Source organism: Prinia subflava, chromosome 3 (assembly GCF_021018805.1).
Source record: "Prinia subflava isolate CZ2003 ecotype Zambia chromosome 3, Cam_Psub_1.2, whole genome shotgun sequence".
Lineage (NCBI taxonomy): Eukaryota > Metazoa > Chordata > Aves > Passeriformes > Cisticolidae > Prinia > Prinia subflava.
The window spans coordinates 75,988,307-76,004,256 of NC_086249.1; the positions used below are offsets into that span (position 1 = coordinate 75,988,307).

General features: G+C 42.7%; 1 protein-coding gene across 11 annotated transcripts in view; it reads left to right on the forward strand.

Annotated features, from left to right (window-relative positions):
* Window positions 1-6,421: 6,421 nt before the first annotated feature.
* The window catches only part of UBE3A (ubiquitin protein ligase E3A), a 57,619-nt gene continuing 48,090 nt past the window's right edge, over window positions 6,422-15,950 (forward strand). For 7 of the 11 annotated variants that reach the window (XR_010079705.1, XR_010079706.1, XM_063392536.1 and 4 more), the window contains exon 1: window positions 6,427-6,887. The gene's annotated coding sequence lies outside the window, so the exon portion shown is untranslated. Of the gene's footprint in view, window positions 6,888-10,561; window positions 10,770-15,950 lie in introns of all 11 variants that reach the window. The other 4 variants (XM_063392533.1, XM_063392537.1, XM_063392535.1 and 1 more) reach the window with 3 other exon arrangements.

Below are 15,950 nucleotides of genomic sequence, written 5' to 3' on the forward strand. Positions count from 1 at the left end.
ATAAGGTTCCATATTCAGGCAGACACCCCTTGCGAGTGCCCTTTTCAAATTAAACCCTCCCTAGACAACAGTAATAGTAAAGCAGCTTATAAAATACTGGGTGGAGAAAGCTGCATATTGATGTTAACTACCTGAGCCTTCAGCTATTCAATTGTCATGATGACCTTTTAAAAATCATTTATTGACTGGAAAAAATATGGAGAGCTGGTTGAACCTGATTTCACCAAGGTGCCACTGCAGTTCTAATAACCAAACCATACTCTGTATTCAAGGAATGCATTGTTTAAATAGGAAAATAATTATGGCATTAAAATTCCAAAGAAGAAAAAAAAGTCATAAATTGAATTTGACACTGTGTAGGATAACCCAAGGATAAAGTGAGTTACTGGCATAGCACACGTTCTCTTGGAAAAATAGAGTGCTTTGTCTCAAAAGCAACATTACAACTAGGCACTATGTGGTCCCTTTTTTAGAAAAACACATGTTTGCACTGGGATTGATTGTCACATATATATATATATATATATATATATATATATATATATATATATATATATATATATATATGTTTTTTACCCATGGTAGGTTTATAAATGCAGTTGCCTGCATCCTTCCAGGCATTATGAAGCATGTCACATTAATTGCACAAAGCCATTTTGCTCTGCTCAGCAAATCAGACTTCTATATATATATCTTGGGAAAAAAATGTAGGCATGTGGTCAGAAAAACAGCTGTCAGTCAGGCTCCTCTTCTACAACCAAAACAATGGCTAATCCAAACCTGCATAGCTATGTAATGTAAGGCAACTTCAGCTGTGTCGAGTGCTGCAAAAAATACCAAGATGTCCCCACGAAATCTCTGAGTAAACAAAAACACTGTTCCTAAGCATCTTTCACAGCTACAACTGCTCAAGATTTCTTTCTGAGAACAGATACGTCAGGAACCAGCGCCAGACTGTGAATGTAGAAGTGTGTAATACAGCACAGCAACAAGCAAAAAGGCAAAAAAATAAAAACCACCCCAAACTGCAGAATGGCCAAAAAAGAGCATTTCCAGTTCATGTGCACAGGTAACCAATGGAAATCTGATGAAGACCTGCAGCAAACCACAAACCTCTCACCCCCTGAGAAAGAACTGAAATGCCTATATTCTGCTCAGTCTTCAAGAAGACTGGAGGACCTAAGTGCAAGGCTTGCAGAAAGATGGCACATTGGACTTGGAGACAAAGAGGTGCATGTGAGATGCGTCTCCTTTCACCCTATTTCCTTCCAGAGGCCACTGGGCTGGGTAAAGCATTCAGGAAAACAAGTGTCTCCCTGACAAGCTTATTTCAGCAAATGAATCGTGAAACCTCCCTCAGCTCACAGGGAGGACTTAAAACAACCTCACTCAGCTGAGATAAGTTTTCAGAAATGGGAGCCACTTCAAGATGACATGAACCTCCACATCACAGCTTAACCAAGGGACCAGTCCATCTATTTGTGTGGAGAAAAGGGAGAACAAGTATGCTTTTCAGGACTCAGAAGTATGCATAGCCCTTCAGAAATGTCCGCATAAAGGGGATTTCTTGAATCTCCCAGTTGCCCAGACTAAGCTCTAACTCAAAACTTCAGTATTTCATTCCATCTCATGATCTTTTCCTGTCCCTTATCTTTTTATCTGCAAAGGGAGGCTGAAGCATTTGACTTGACTCACAAAGACTTGGTATACTTCAGTGCACCCCTACCACCTAAGGGGTTACACTTACAGAGCTTCACAATCTAATTTTCACTCACATAACTATTTGAAATGAATGCCAAAAAAAGTATTATCAAACCATTTGTATTGGGTTTTTTCAAATTAAATGAGAACAGAACACATACAGCACTCTGTGTATGTTTACAAAGACAGGAAACTATTTGCTACAAAGTTCTGAAGTGAGATATCAACATTAGTGAAATTAATATGCAGCAGACTTGAATCACGATGGCATTTCTCCAGCATCATAAGTTAATTGTGAATGGAACTTGGGATTCTATTTTTAAAGTCTTTTTCCTCCTGATGGAAACGATTGCCTATTCCATACAACTTGTCTATGAGATAAGTTGTATTTGTTCCCTTCAGCAGTTAAAAAATACTGTTTGTTTCCAAATATTCAAATGCTAAAACTAGATTTTCTGCAGGATTTCCACTTAATATCCAAGTTATTAGCCATAATAGTTGATTTTTACTTTTTTACCAAGCATTACTTCAATAATGTCATTGAAGCATATCATCAGAGCCTGCTCTGTGAAGGGATCACTGCAAAAAGCAGTCAAACCTGTTCTCCTCAGCTGCAGTCCATACCCAGGCCCCAGAGTTGCAGGGATTAGCAAGGAAAAAGGGAGGGAGTGGTGGCTTTTCCACTGGGAGTTCCAGTCACATTTCTGCAAATTCAGAGCCTGCTCAGCTGGGCAGATCCAGTTGCTTTCCAGCAGCTGGCTATATCAATGTATAGTAGCTGAAAGCACTCATGGCAGCAAAAGCATTTCTGTACCCTAGTGTCTCATCACTTCAGAATATGTAACATACTTAAATGAGGTGGGAAAGTACAGTCATCCCCACTGTAACACAAGCAACTTAGGCACATCAATGACCACAGTTAGTCTAATGCTAGTCACGCTATCGCAAAGAAATAAAAAGAAGCCCCAAGCACATGCTGGAAAACCTCAAAGTGATCTAGTAGTTCCCCAAAAATGACAACTTGTCCCTGGCAGAATCAAAACTAAATCCATCATCCAGCTTGGTCATCCGTACAACACTGCTATACTGCAATTAGTTTGGGGTATCTTCCTTAGTGTATCATTCTTTGCCTGTCCACTACCAATGTGATTTGTCTCAGAACAAAACACAGAAGGAAAGGTGAATCTTTTCACACCTGTGTCCTTTCCAGAAAAGTCTCCTTCCCCTACCCCTGCATCTAGGCAGTGCAGTAACCACCAGGATCCGCATCAGCTTGATCCATCCTCCGCATTTCCTCTGGCCATTATCATCTGCTCCTTCCTCATCATTGCATTGGTTTCTTCAGAAGAAAATATGTGACATATCTAAACTAAATTACCTCAGAGCAGAGTTGGGTTACAAACTGCTCATTACAAACATGGGACAAGATCTCAGGATTGCAATCCATAGAAAAAAATGCAATTGATGGTCTCCAATGGCCAAAAAACCCAAAAAAAGTGTCAGCTACTATTTGGAAACACAGAGGGTTTAAAAACACCATCATCATATGTGGCTGAGTTCTTCAGGTATCGTGGGCATAATATGCTCACAGATACCATTTGAGCTATTTTAAACTAGGCTGAACTAAGCTTTAGGCCTGGGTCTAGTAAGCTGCAGAACGTTCAGCATACGTAGTAGCAGATAAACTTATCTGCTACTAGGAATGTGTTAAGGTATAGACACTCTCAGCATAGAGGTAATGGCACTAAGTTTCTGTAGCTACTTTAACTCTAAATTGTTTGCATGCTTTTGTATGTTTACTGCTTATTACAGTGCACTTGCTAACTGTAAACTATTCAATCTGTATAAAACCCGCCATCTCACGGAATAAAGCAGAGTTCGTGCTAGAAACCATACTAGTTAGTCTCACGTTACTCTAGTCCCCGGCTTTACCAGAGCTCAGCTTCAATCATATAAATCAATAGTATTCCTATCTTGGATACTGGTCTTTTCTGCTATAAGGAAATACTAAGATGACCCAATGTCCTGATAAAAGCTATGCAGACAGCTTCCATGCAATGATTGACTGCTGTAAATTCCAGCAGGTCTTTAGTACCATCCCCTGAGCATGCAGGGATAAAACTGTGAAGGCCGGAGTTAAACTGGAGTTGAAACAGGTGAGGGATGTGAAGGACAAATTAGAGCATCGGTAGGTACATCAGCAGCAAAAAGAGGACTAAGGAAATTATGGCACTGATCTTTAATGGGACAGAGCCCAGCAGCATGGGATACAGAAAAGAGTACATCAGTGCCATCACTCCTGGCAGGGTGTAGTCTTGGAGCTCCCAGATCCTTATGGAGAGTAGCAAAGCTTGAGGGAGAAAGACACTGTTCTCAGATGAGGAATATGTAGTCAGAGACTGCTTAGGTAAACTGGGCATATGTAAGCTCATGGGATCAGATGGCAAGTGATGACACAGAGCTGGCCAGTGTCACTGTGAGGCCACCTTCTGCCATCTCTCAATAATCGCAGGGTTCGTGAGAGGTCCCCAAGGGCTGCAGGGACAGAGATCTGAGCTATGGAGATCAAGGAGGATACAGCTGAGTAGCTTCACCTGAAAGTCTGGGAGATTATTGCTGGACACAGTAAGAGCAAGAACTTCCAGACTGGGAACAGCCAGCATGGATATACCAAAAGCAAATAATGCCTGGCCAGCCTGAGCTAAGAAGAGAAGGCTCTGTAGATAAGAAAAGAACAGAAGATGTTTACTTGGACTCAGCTTGTGACATGCTTCCCTATAGCATCCTTACAGTCAAGCAGGAGATAAGGACTGGACATACGGGCTCTGCAACAGAGCCAGGGAAAAGTAGCAAGCCAGTGCAATTTCCAGATGCAGTTTTTTTCAGTATTACTGCTGCTGAGGTAACAGGAAAGATCATGGCACAAAAAACTTTGGCCTGAATCTGAAATTTTAATACATGAAAGTTGGCAGGTTTTGCCACTATGTGGGAGAGAGCCTCCAGATGCAGAAGGCTGTGTTCATGCCAGTGATTATTTTTAGATGATTACCAATGTCCATCTGAACATAGCAACGTACTCTGCTTTCAGACCACACTGAAGTACAAGAACACTTTATTCAGTCTTAATATTTCAATGATATATCTGCCCACCATGTCTTCTGCAAGCACCAGGACCCTCTGCACTGGCTTGTATCAATATCATTTGAGTCCACTGGTCCTACCAGCTATTACCCTGCAACAAATAAGTCTGGCAAAACTGTGCCCAAGAAGACATGTCCTCTTAAACACCTATTTCCTAGCCCAGAACCTGGCTTTAGTATCATACTTTTGAGACTTTGTGTTTATGGTTTTAACAGCTTATTCTAACATTTGACAACTACTATTTCTAGTCTATACTTTTTAAAACAAAACATAAAAGCATGGTCTCTACCAGGATAGAAGTACCCCTATTTAATTGCCCTTATTAAGGGATAATGTAGAAGAGTCAGATCTATTTTCCTTTTTTTTTCCTACTTACTCCTCCCCCTTCTATGCTTGTAGCTCTACATATTTAAAGCTTTAAAACGTCAATATCCAAAAAAAGTAAAATTTTGCATGCATTGCCCAGTTTTAAAACTATTTGATCAAACGGTTCTTAATATTCACATACCAAAACACGACTTTTACTCGTGCTTTTTTAACATCACACAAAAAGTGTACTTGCAACACATAGGCCTGGGTGTACGTAGGAGAAGGAAAGAAATGGCCCAAGAGGCAATGGAAAAATGATGCATGGGGCAGAGGAGAGAGCCAGGTGTCACGCAAGGCTGCACAGGACCAGAGGGTTTGCTGTCCACCCTTGGGCTGCATCCCCAGGTCCCGGCCCCCGACCCTTCAGCCCCACCAGCCAGTTCTGCCCTCTGTGTTCCCCAAGATGCTAGGTTTGAGTAGCACCAGGCATTTGATGACCTAAATTTACACCGTGGTGGCTCTTCGCCCAGCGCTGCAGGCTGGGACAACAACGCTCTCCCCATGCTTTGCCACCTATGGGTCACGCAGCTCTCGGTCTTCCGTCCTCTGCTCCCTTGCCTGGGAGGGGCCAGACCCGGCAGGGCTGGCCAGGCCTGGCACTGCCTGTCCTCTCATGCCTTAGCTGACACATGGCTCCGGCATGGGCTCCGCTCCAGAGGTCACGGGCCGCTCCCCTTCCACTGCTCACTTCTGCCAACTTCGGCCATGGCTCCCTGCCCAGATTAAACCCGATAAACCCTGGGCAGGCTGGGCTCTGGCGGGGACCTGCCGAGGGACTCGGAGCTGGTGGCGGTCACTCTCTTTGCCCGCAGCAGCGATGGCCCCTTGCTGTGCCACCAGTCCCTGAGCTGCCCGCCGGCCTCCAGGGCTGTGTGCGGCTGGGCACCTGTGTGTGGGTCAGTAGGTGTGCGTGTGCACCCGTGTATGTTTATATTTGTACATGTTCGAGTACATGTGCGTACGTGTGCATTTATGTACGTTTATACAGATGTGTATGTACAGGCGTACCCACTCCCCGGTTCCCTCACACCGCCCCTCACACGGGTGGCCCCCGCACCCTGCGCGAGCGCACGCGCAACCGCGAGCGCACGCGCAACCCCCGAGCCCCGCCCCGCGCTGCCTGCCCTCTTCCAACATGGCGGCCCCTGCCTCGCGCGCGGACGCGCAGGCGCGTCCTCCGTTCCTCTCTTCCGCCGGGCGCCGCCGCGAGTGCACACGGCCGGAAGGCGCGGCCTGTCAGCTCTCTATGGTTGCCCGCGGTGGGTAGCGCGCCGCCGCGCCGCGCCTCGCCTCGCCCCCGCCCGCGCTGCACGCCGGGACACGGCCGGTCCTCCCTCCTTCTCTCCCTCCCTGCTTCCCGCGCGCCCCCCCGCGCGCCCCGAGCCTGCGCCGCGCCGACATCCGCGTTGTCCCAAGATGGAGGTGCGGGACTCGCGCTGAGCGCGGCCCGGCCGACACAGGAGCAGGAGGAGGAGACGCGCCCGCCCGGCCCGGCCCGTCCGCCCGCCTCTCCTTCCCCGCCCCGCCAGGCCGCGGCTCCGGCGGCACCGGCAGCAGCAGCAGCGGCGGCGGCGCCTCCTTGCCCGCGGCCCGGCCCCGAGTGCGGCGCGGCCCCCGCATGAGCCCGGGCGGCAGTGGCGGCGGGAGCTCCCGGGAGCAGCAGCCGAGGTGCCCAGGTCGGTGTGGGCGCTGCGCAGGGCCGGGAGCGGGGATGGCGCCCGGCTCACGCTGGCCCTGAAGGGGAGGGAGGCGGCCCTGCCAGCTCCCCCGCGCCGGCGAGGGGAAGGCGGCAGCCCGGGGGTCCTCTCGTTCCGCGCCGTGAGACGCATGGGTGCGGGGCCGCCCCGGGAAGGCCGGGCGGGCGGGTGGCTCCGAGCTTCTCCCGTCCCCTCGGGGAGACCGAGCTCGCTGGGCGACCTTGGGTGAACCCAGCCTGCCCCTGCCTCAGTTTCCCGTTTTGGTGACTGCTCTTCGGGGCTGCTGCGGCCGTGGGACGGCTCGGTGCCGTCGGCGCGGCCGGCTGCCGGAGTGGGAAGTACTGCGAGGGTCTCCTAACTAGTGGCCAAGGCCTGTTTGACAAAGTGGGTCTGATCAGAAGGGCTTGTGTTACCTTCTGTCCACTCTGAAGAGTTGGATCTGAACCTTTGAGCAGGCTGCCTTGCTGATGCATGTGATCTGTCGCTCCTGACTGCAGGACTTTCTGGGCTTCAGTTTTTAAGCATACTTACAGTATTTCTGTTAAGGGATGTTACAGTTCATTGTTGATTTACAAAATCAGGTGTCTAAATGATGTGTTGTAGTCATTCAGAAGTTACTGCTGCTTAAGAAACAAAATATGTTTCACAATTCTCCTTTAAGTAACAAGAACCTGTAATGTATAGACTTGCTTAGTTATTCCTTTTTTTTTATCCAGTTAATGGAAACACTTGTTTATGTTTCCTTCTGTGTAATGTGTTGGTCTAATTCTGGAACTAAGCGTGTCTTACACATCACTTAAGGGATGGTCCCTCTGTCTGTATGGAAACTTAGCTGCTTCAGCAAGAGTCTGCAAACCTGGAGCCCTGTGAGAAATCAGCTTCTCAGAGTGGTTTTACGTGCTTCTTGCATGTCTGGCAGAAAGTTTGTCAGTGGAAACTTTGTACCTCTATTTAGCTTTGATTTCTTAACAAAGTAAGACTTGCGTGATTGTACTGTCAATTTATCTTCTTTCTCTTTTTTTTTTTTTTTTTAACTAGCTGACTGGTTTGAAAAGGAGAGGCCTGAAAGATAAGATTAAGTTCCTAATTCATGCAAATAGCATCCAGTTAGAGAGATTGCTAAGGAATCTGCTAAGGGAAAAGCCATGCTCTGAGTTGTAGTGTGTTGCTAGACACTTGTGATGGGAGGAGAGGGAAATTATGGAGGTAGTGAGAAGGTACTATTTGATAAGGATGAAAACTGTTGGAAAATGGGCTTACAGTTCTCACAAACTGCTTGGTTTAGATGTTGGCTCTGAATAGCTGTGCACTTTCATTGTGGGAACAGTTGAAGGTTCCTTTTAGAAACTGGAAAATATGGCAAAACTCAGGTTAATTGTGTTGAGTTGAAAGTATGAAATGTGTATTGCTAAATTGATATGGATATGCAGAGAAAACTGTCACTGTCACAAAACTGTATTTGTCTTTTAAAACAGATGCAGTTTGTAGTGCAGTATCATTCTGTAACTCAGGACAGAAAAATACTGAAAGAAAATCTAGTCCACTACTTATATTTACAGAGCTGATAGTTTTAATTGAAATTTTTTCTATACGATATTACATATGCTTCATCTCTGTTTTACAAATACTTTCCATTCCACTCTAAGTGTTTGCTATTTAATGTAGCATCTTTCCTGCTGGAATTAAGAAGTTCATTTTGTTTGTTAGAGGTGTTTGCTGTTTCTTCTCATTGGAGTGTCCTGAGCATCTCCCAAGAGTATAGAAATAAAAGCACCAAGCTAGATACCAAAATGAATGTTTATGAATGATTTGTTAGGGTTTATTTCAGGGTATGGTTCTGTGACTTTGTCAAAATAGTAAGGCTTGAACAGCAGTGTTTTAGTTTTAAAGCCTAGATTTCTCAGTCCAAGTCCTCTTCAGAAGTCTAAAGTTATGTGAGTTTGATCCTTTTTTAAAATTACAAACAAGACTTCTGGTCTTTTTTTTTTTTTTTTTTTTTTTTTTTTTTTTTTTTTTGATTGCTGCTGCTGTTAAAAAACGTAGGAATGGTGATCCTTTTGTGAATGGAATTAAAAACTCTGTGTCTGTGTTGAATCTGTCTATGGATGTTCTCAGCCTGTTGAAGTCCCTGTTACAGCACCTGCAAATTGTCCCTGATGGTTTTAATTAACCTGAGAAAATAAACCATGTTCTTTTTCATATAGTTTAATTTCTCTTTTGAAAGTATAAAATGTCATGTGTACCACTAGGACCCAGCACATACAGTATAAAATCATGCATGTTTCATTATAATTATGTCCTTTGTTGACATATTCTTCACTAGGTCTTGGAACTCATAGGTACTGCTTAACCAGATAAATAACAGGGGTGGAAATACCTTTGAGTTGAATTTTAAGTTATAAACATGTTTAATTGTGAACATGTTTTAATATATAACATTTTCTATAAACAATAAGTAGCATAGTACATGATGTGACACTTATAATGGAATTAATTCAGTTTTTATGTTTTTGTAAATATTCATCATCCTAATTTTTGCTGTGCAGGAAAGATTTTTTTTTTCCTCCCTCTGTTAGTTTTAGTTTTGGTTTACTTAGCAAATGTCCCGAGAGAATTCATCTTCTTTTAAATGCAGGAAATGTCTTTTTCCCTCCCCACACCAGTGTACTCATACACCTGAAGATAAAAGCCACTAATTCTTAAAAATAGAACATGTAATTGATGGAAAAGGGAACAATTCATAAAGTATGTAGGCACAGATCTCATTTCCAGCATCAGTCTTACTTTATGGTAGTGTGGGCCAAGCATTTACTCTAATTAATGAATTGATATTGATTTTTAAACAAAGGAGGTGTTATTTACAATTTTTCTGAAGTATCCAGTGTATTTAAGGTAGCTGTGAATTTTTTAGTGAAGCAGTGTTAAAAGGTTTTCTGTCACTAATTCTGATTTGTCCCTGGAAGGAGGAGAGTAATACATTGGCTATCAGGGTCTATAACGAAAAAACCTAGAGTATGTTGTTTACTTCCTAAAAAAAAATTACCCCCTCACAGAAGTTCTATAAGCTGTGCTAAATAGGTGGTTCCCAGAGATAACAGCAGTGAGCAAATCACATGTTTGAAGTGAATTTTATCACCTTAAATACTTTGACCTTAACATTTACTGCTTTAACTTCTTATATTAACAGGCAGTGCCTGATGGCCTCATAAGGCTGTGTTGCCCATGAGTAAAAGTTTGAAAAAAAAGCTGTTTCATAGGAATAGTAATGTGTGTAACATATCTGGTTGGTTAGCAGAAAGTCAGCAAATACAGTCTGAAGGTAACATTTGCAATGAAGCACCACTTCAGTAGCTACATCAGCTGGTGATACAGTTCTTCAGGAAAATAACTTTATAGGAAGAATATGAAAAATAATGTTGAGATCCAGGATTCAGGTTTGGCAGTGTAACATCTGACTAAATAGCACTTTAAATTGCTATTTTTGAAGAGCAACACCTTCCTGTGGTTAGGAGGGATAGAGCTTATCGACAAAATAACTTGCTGGGCGCAAAATTACATTATAAATTAAATACTATCATAGTTCTGTCTAACAAATACTCTTATGAAGGAATCTCTTAAAGGAAGCATTAACTACTTCTTACTTACTTTAATAGGTTGAGCCTGCTTCCCTGTATTATGCAAACTGCTGAATGGAGGAAGGGAGTGAAAGTCAGTCTTTACCAATACTCTTTCCGTTACCATCCTGCATGGTTCTTTACCCATATTTTACAGAGTGGTGAAGAATTAGGAGAAGCTGCAGTTGTTCATCTGAGTGGAACTAAATGGGTGGCTCCCTTCTGGACCCTCACTTCACTGTCTTAGGTAAGAGGAGTGATCTGCTTCTTTTGAAGCTACTTGCATTTCCTTAGAACAGAAATATGTTTTTTTAGAGAAACTTCTAGTTAGCAAAGCAAAACTTTTATATATATATTTTTTTGATCTGGTGGCTTGAGAAGGGAATTTACACTATGTAGCTGTCCCAATACTTTTCATTGAAAAGCGTTGCTATTTGCATCCATTCAAATAACTTTAAAAACATTCTCTGTGTACTAACATAATTTACTTCTGAGAATCATATTTATCTCATGTAGTATGACAGAAAGTGGGACTGTCACTCAGAAGTGGATTACATGGTGGTAGATACAGGACAGGTTGAGCTGATGTACCACTTGACTGCTTGATATGGAGTGCATTACTTCTTTTTTTTTTCTTCTTTTTTTTTTTTCCACAGACTTTGAATAGTTTAGGTTGGAAGGGACCTTTAAATGTCATCTAGTCCAAATTCCTCTGCAATAAGCAGGGACATTCTCAAATAGATCAGGTTGCTGAGAGCCCCGTCCAGCTTAACGGTGTATATTTCCAGGGATGGGGCATCTCCTACCCCTGGGCAATCCAGTTCCAGTGTTTTACCACCCTTTTTTTTTTTTTTTTTTTTTATTACTGTCTTACATCTAGTCTTAATCTACTTTTAGTTAAAAGCCATTACCTCCTGTCATAGCAGGCCCTTATAAAAAGTTTGTCTTCCACTGCCTTGTAAGCTCCTCTTCAGTATTAAACGAAAGCAAACAGGTGTCTCCAGATCCTTCTCTTCTTCAGGCTGAACAATGCCAACTCTTTCAGCCTTTCTTCATAGGAGAGCTGCTCCAGCCCGGTGATAATTTTTGTGGCCCTCCTCTGGACTTGCTCCAACAGGTGCGTGTCTGTCGTGTGCTGAGGACTGCAGAGCTGGATGCAGCACCACAGGTGGGGTCTCAGAGGAGTAGAGGGGCGGACTGGTTGGTCTCCTTCAGCCTGCTGGCCATGCTGCTCTTGAAGCAGCCAAGGATCTGTTCTGGACCGCAAGCACACATTGCTGGGACAAGGCTGGCCTTCCAACAACCAGGATCTCCAAGTTCTTCTGTAATTACTTCTGCTGCCAATTCCCTCATCCCCTGGCCTGTATTGATACCAGGGGTTGTCCCAACCCAGGTTCAGGACCTTGCACTTGGCCTCACTGGATGAGGTTCCCATGAGCCCACTTCTCAGTCTTGTCCATGTCCCTCTGGATGGCATTCCATTCCTCAGGTGTATCAGCCACACCACACAGATTAGTATTGTTTGCAGGTTTCCTGAGGGTACATTTAGTGCCACTGTCTGTCACTGATGAAGCTCCTAAACAATACAGTCTCAGTATGGACCCCTGAGGGACACCTCTTGTCATTGATGTCCATCTGAACATTACGCCATTGACCACTACCCTCTCTATGCAACCATCCAACCAATTCCTCATCCACCAAGGAGTCCATCCATTATATCTCCAATGTAGGGTGGAGGGTGTTGTGGGGACCAAAGGCCTTACAGAAGTCCAAACAGATGACATCGGTAGCTGTTCCCTTGTCCACTGATGCAGTCACTCTGTCATAGGAGGCCACTAGGTTGGTGCAGCAGGACTTGCCCTTGATGAAGCCATGCTGACTGTCTCAAATCTTCCTGTCCTCTCTGTGCCTTCATGTTCCTTCCTCATGACAGAATGTCAGAGCTGTGACCTGAACAACTAAACACAAAATTTAAGTATCAAAAACTAAAGAGTGGTTTGAAACCCAAAGGAAATTTGGTCTTGGTGGCCTGTGGATCAGTAGGATCAAAAGCAGAAAATTACAGAACGTCTGTTTGGGTTTGGTGGTTGTTGCATAATGGTCTGGCAGTGATTAGTCTACGTAGTTTGCATTTCATTCTGGTGTTGTGTGAGGACTGTGACAGGACTTCTGATCGAGCTAGAGTTCTAGGTGTGAAGCTGGTTCATCTCTCCACAGAGAAGGCCATGCTCTTTGCTGCCTTTGGCAGACAGCTTTTAGGACTTCTTAATAGTTCCTTGATAATCATTACCCCTAAGAAATCGATGAAATGAGGAGGTCAGGATGAGAGACACCTTCTCCCTTACCCTTAGGAGCTGTGTGCAGGGGAGGCACAAGAGTGATCTATCTTGTGTTGCCAAGCTTGCAAGGCACTGAGAGATGCCAGGCTTGTCCAGGCAGCCAGGCTCTGGCACTGCTTGTGTACTCCTGCTCTGGAATGCTCCCTGGGACCCAGGTTGGAGCAGCTGCAGTTCAGCAGGCTTGGGCTGTTAGTGGGTGGTGGAGTGGCTCTTAAAGGAACTGAACTTCTCGAATGGGACATAGGTCAAAATACTTCAAGAAAGGCTATCATAGTTGTAGAGAAGTTTTGCTTTTGCATTATGGTTGGTTGTATGTTTGAGCTAACTAATGCTTTAAATATTTCTGTTTTACAACGTGGTATTTACCATTCTTTTAAAAGAAATCAAAAATTTCTGCAAAGCTAAATATTACTGAAGAGATCTGTCACTGCCTCAGAATTTCTGGTTCCAATACAATTCTTCATTTTTTATATTTGTATAGCTATCTTCAGATAATGATTGCTTGTTTTTTCATAGTGAAATCTCATGTCCAAAGTCTTGCTGATGAATATTGTGCTTTACTATGAGTGTACACCCAGGTTTATTTTTTGAAACTCCAAGGCATGCTAGTGTACACCGGCTGAGTAGCAACACATTGTGTTTCAGCTGGTGTAGCACAACTTGCTTGTTGTAGCCAATAGAAATTCTTAAGAGTCCACACAACCTGCAAATTCCATCAGATTTCAAGGACGAGGGAGCTCCTGAGAGAGTGTATCACTTCTGTGAAACCCTGGCATTTCTTGCTTGCAAAGATTGAGCCCTTTCCATAGTAAGGTTGTGAAAAATACTCCATTTGTGTAATTCCTATAACCTGAATATCTGATTGAAAGAAGGATGTTTGTGAATACTTGTTTTTTACTTGGCTAATGTGATTTTAGTTTACTGTTAAGAATGTTAGTTGTGGAAGAAAATTGTTCTGAATTGAACTTCAGTATTTGAAACTGTATCAGGAAATTTATAATACTAGGTATTATTTTTTTAGGGTAGCGCTCTCAGTTTTTTCTTCTATTCCTGTTGTATTACAGTTATTGGATAAAACCAGACAAACACAACGACTCAAAATCACAAGTGGAAAATATAATCTAAGCACCTTATAGAAATTATTTCATTATATCTCTTATCAAGCCAGACATGAGAGTTGCAAAATTTTTTGTAATTTATAATTAATTTCTTAAATATTTTGTAATTCTGTATACTACAATGTGGGTAATTCAGAGCTTTACTCTGTGTTAGTATAATTCAGTGTGCCTTGAACTCTCCTTTTCTTGTTGAAAATGTATGATACAGTTGTAAACAAGCAGCTTTTTTGGCTCTGTTCACGTGATTGGTCAAGATTTTTTTAACGTGGAGTGGAAGCAGTAAGGTTGGCCACATTTTAGTCACATTGTCATTTGCATTTTTTTAGCTAGATGTGGCTTAGTGCTAGTTAAGTATACTGAAGGTGTATGTTGAAGTACATCTGACTTCATGAAATCATTTTCATTCCTTTTAGGTGAGCATTACAGAGCCTTATTTCCTTTTGTCATGTAGCCCTTGAGCAAATGTAGACTTTAGACTTAGTAGACTGCTGAACTCTGTTCTGCCTTAGTGGTAGCTGGTGGGGAGAGACTGAAGGAGAAGAACTGGAAGTCCAGGAACTTCAGTTTTGTGTTGTTGGATTTGCTCTTCTTTTGCTGTGTGTTATATGCAAAGAACTGTCTACATCTCCTCTGTTATGGCCTTGTTTCCTCTATCAATTGTATGGTCCTGTGTTACTCCATAGCTTCAGTTCTGTTGGGAACCTTTTTTTTTTTTTTTTTTTTGTCTCTATTGCCAGGCAATAATCATCAGATTCCTGGTAGATGTATTTGCAATACTTTTTTATGCTGTACTTGGTGCTGTCCTCCTACTCTGTGCACATTGAAAATTTGTGCTTTTGTATCTTAGAGGAGAATGAGAGAATTTTATACAGATGATACTGCTCTGTGTCTGTACAGGAACAAATGTATGCATTGAATCTGGAAGTCCTGCAACAAAAGGTGTGAAAATATTGGTTTTATTTGTCAGAGTACTTTTAACTGAGTTTGTCTAATGGCACCACTGTGAATGAAGAATTATTCTTTAGTAGAATATAAGGATTTTGGATTTCTGCTGTGGATATGGAGTGGAAGTGCTACTTGCAAGCAGGAAGATTGTCAGTTACTGTCTCATGTTGTTCAGATAAATTTTTCTTTTTTTTCCAGAATAGTAGTAAAGTTTTATTGATGCAGTTGCATATCATTAACACAGTAATCCTAGCTGTACAAAAAGCTAAATAATTGGTAGAATTGTTTGTTGAAATAGCAGTCTTTTTTCACAGAATTTGTAGGGTACCGTACATAACAATTTTTTTTTGAAATACAAAAAAGTGTGCTCACATTGTTAGTGCTTAGAGCTTTAGTTGTAAAACTGGCCCAAGATCACCCCATTTCAGTTCCCTGATAAAGAATTTGACCCCTGACACTAAATGATTTCTTGCTGGTTTGACAACTTTTAAAATAAAACTGAATGTACTATTAAGGTAACCAGATCGGGGTTTCCTGTGTGGAAACCCTGATCTGTGTTGGAGATAAGCCTAAATCAGCTGCACTGGATTTGTTTGTTCTTAATAGAATTTTAAGCCAAGAAATTATGTATTAAATCTTCACAGTACTGAAAATGTGATATTCTGTGCCAAATTACTAACATTTTTGGAAAGTAATTAGTAGATTTCATAGAATCAGAGAATGGTTTGGGTTGATAGTGGAACTTTAAAGAAAAATCCAGTTACAAACCTCCTTCATGGCCAGGGGCACCTTTCACTAGACCAGGTTACTGAGAGACCCATCCAGCTTGGTTCTGAACACCTCCGGTGATGGAGAATCCGCAGCCCATGTCTTTCTTTGGTTATACACATATATGTCTGTTTCTATTACCTTTTCCCTTGAAGCTGGCTGTGCTTCTAGGTGTTTGTTGAAAAAATTTCAAGTATGTTTTAGTCCCTGGTTAATTATGACATATCTGAAAATGAATTTATAGAAAAGCATAGTGAA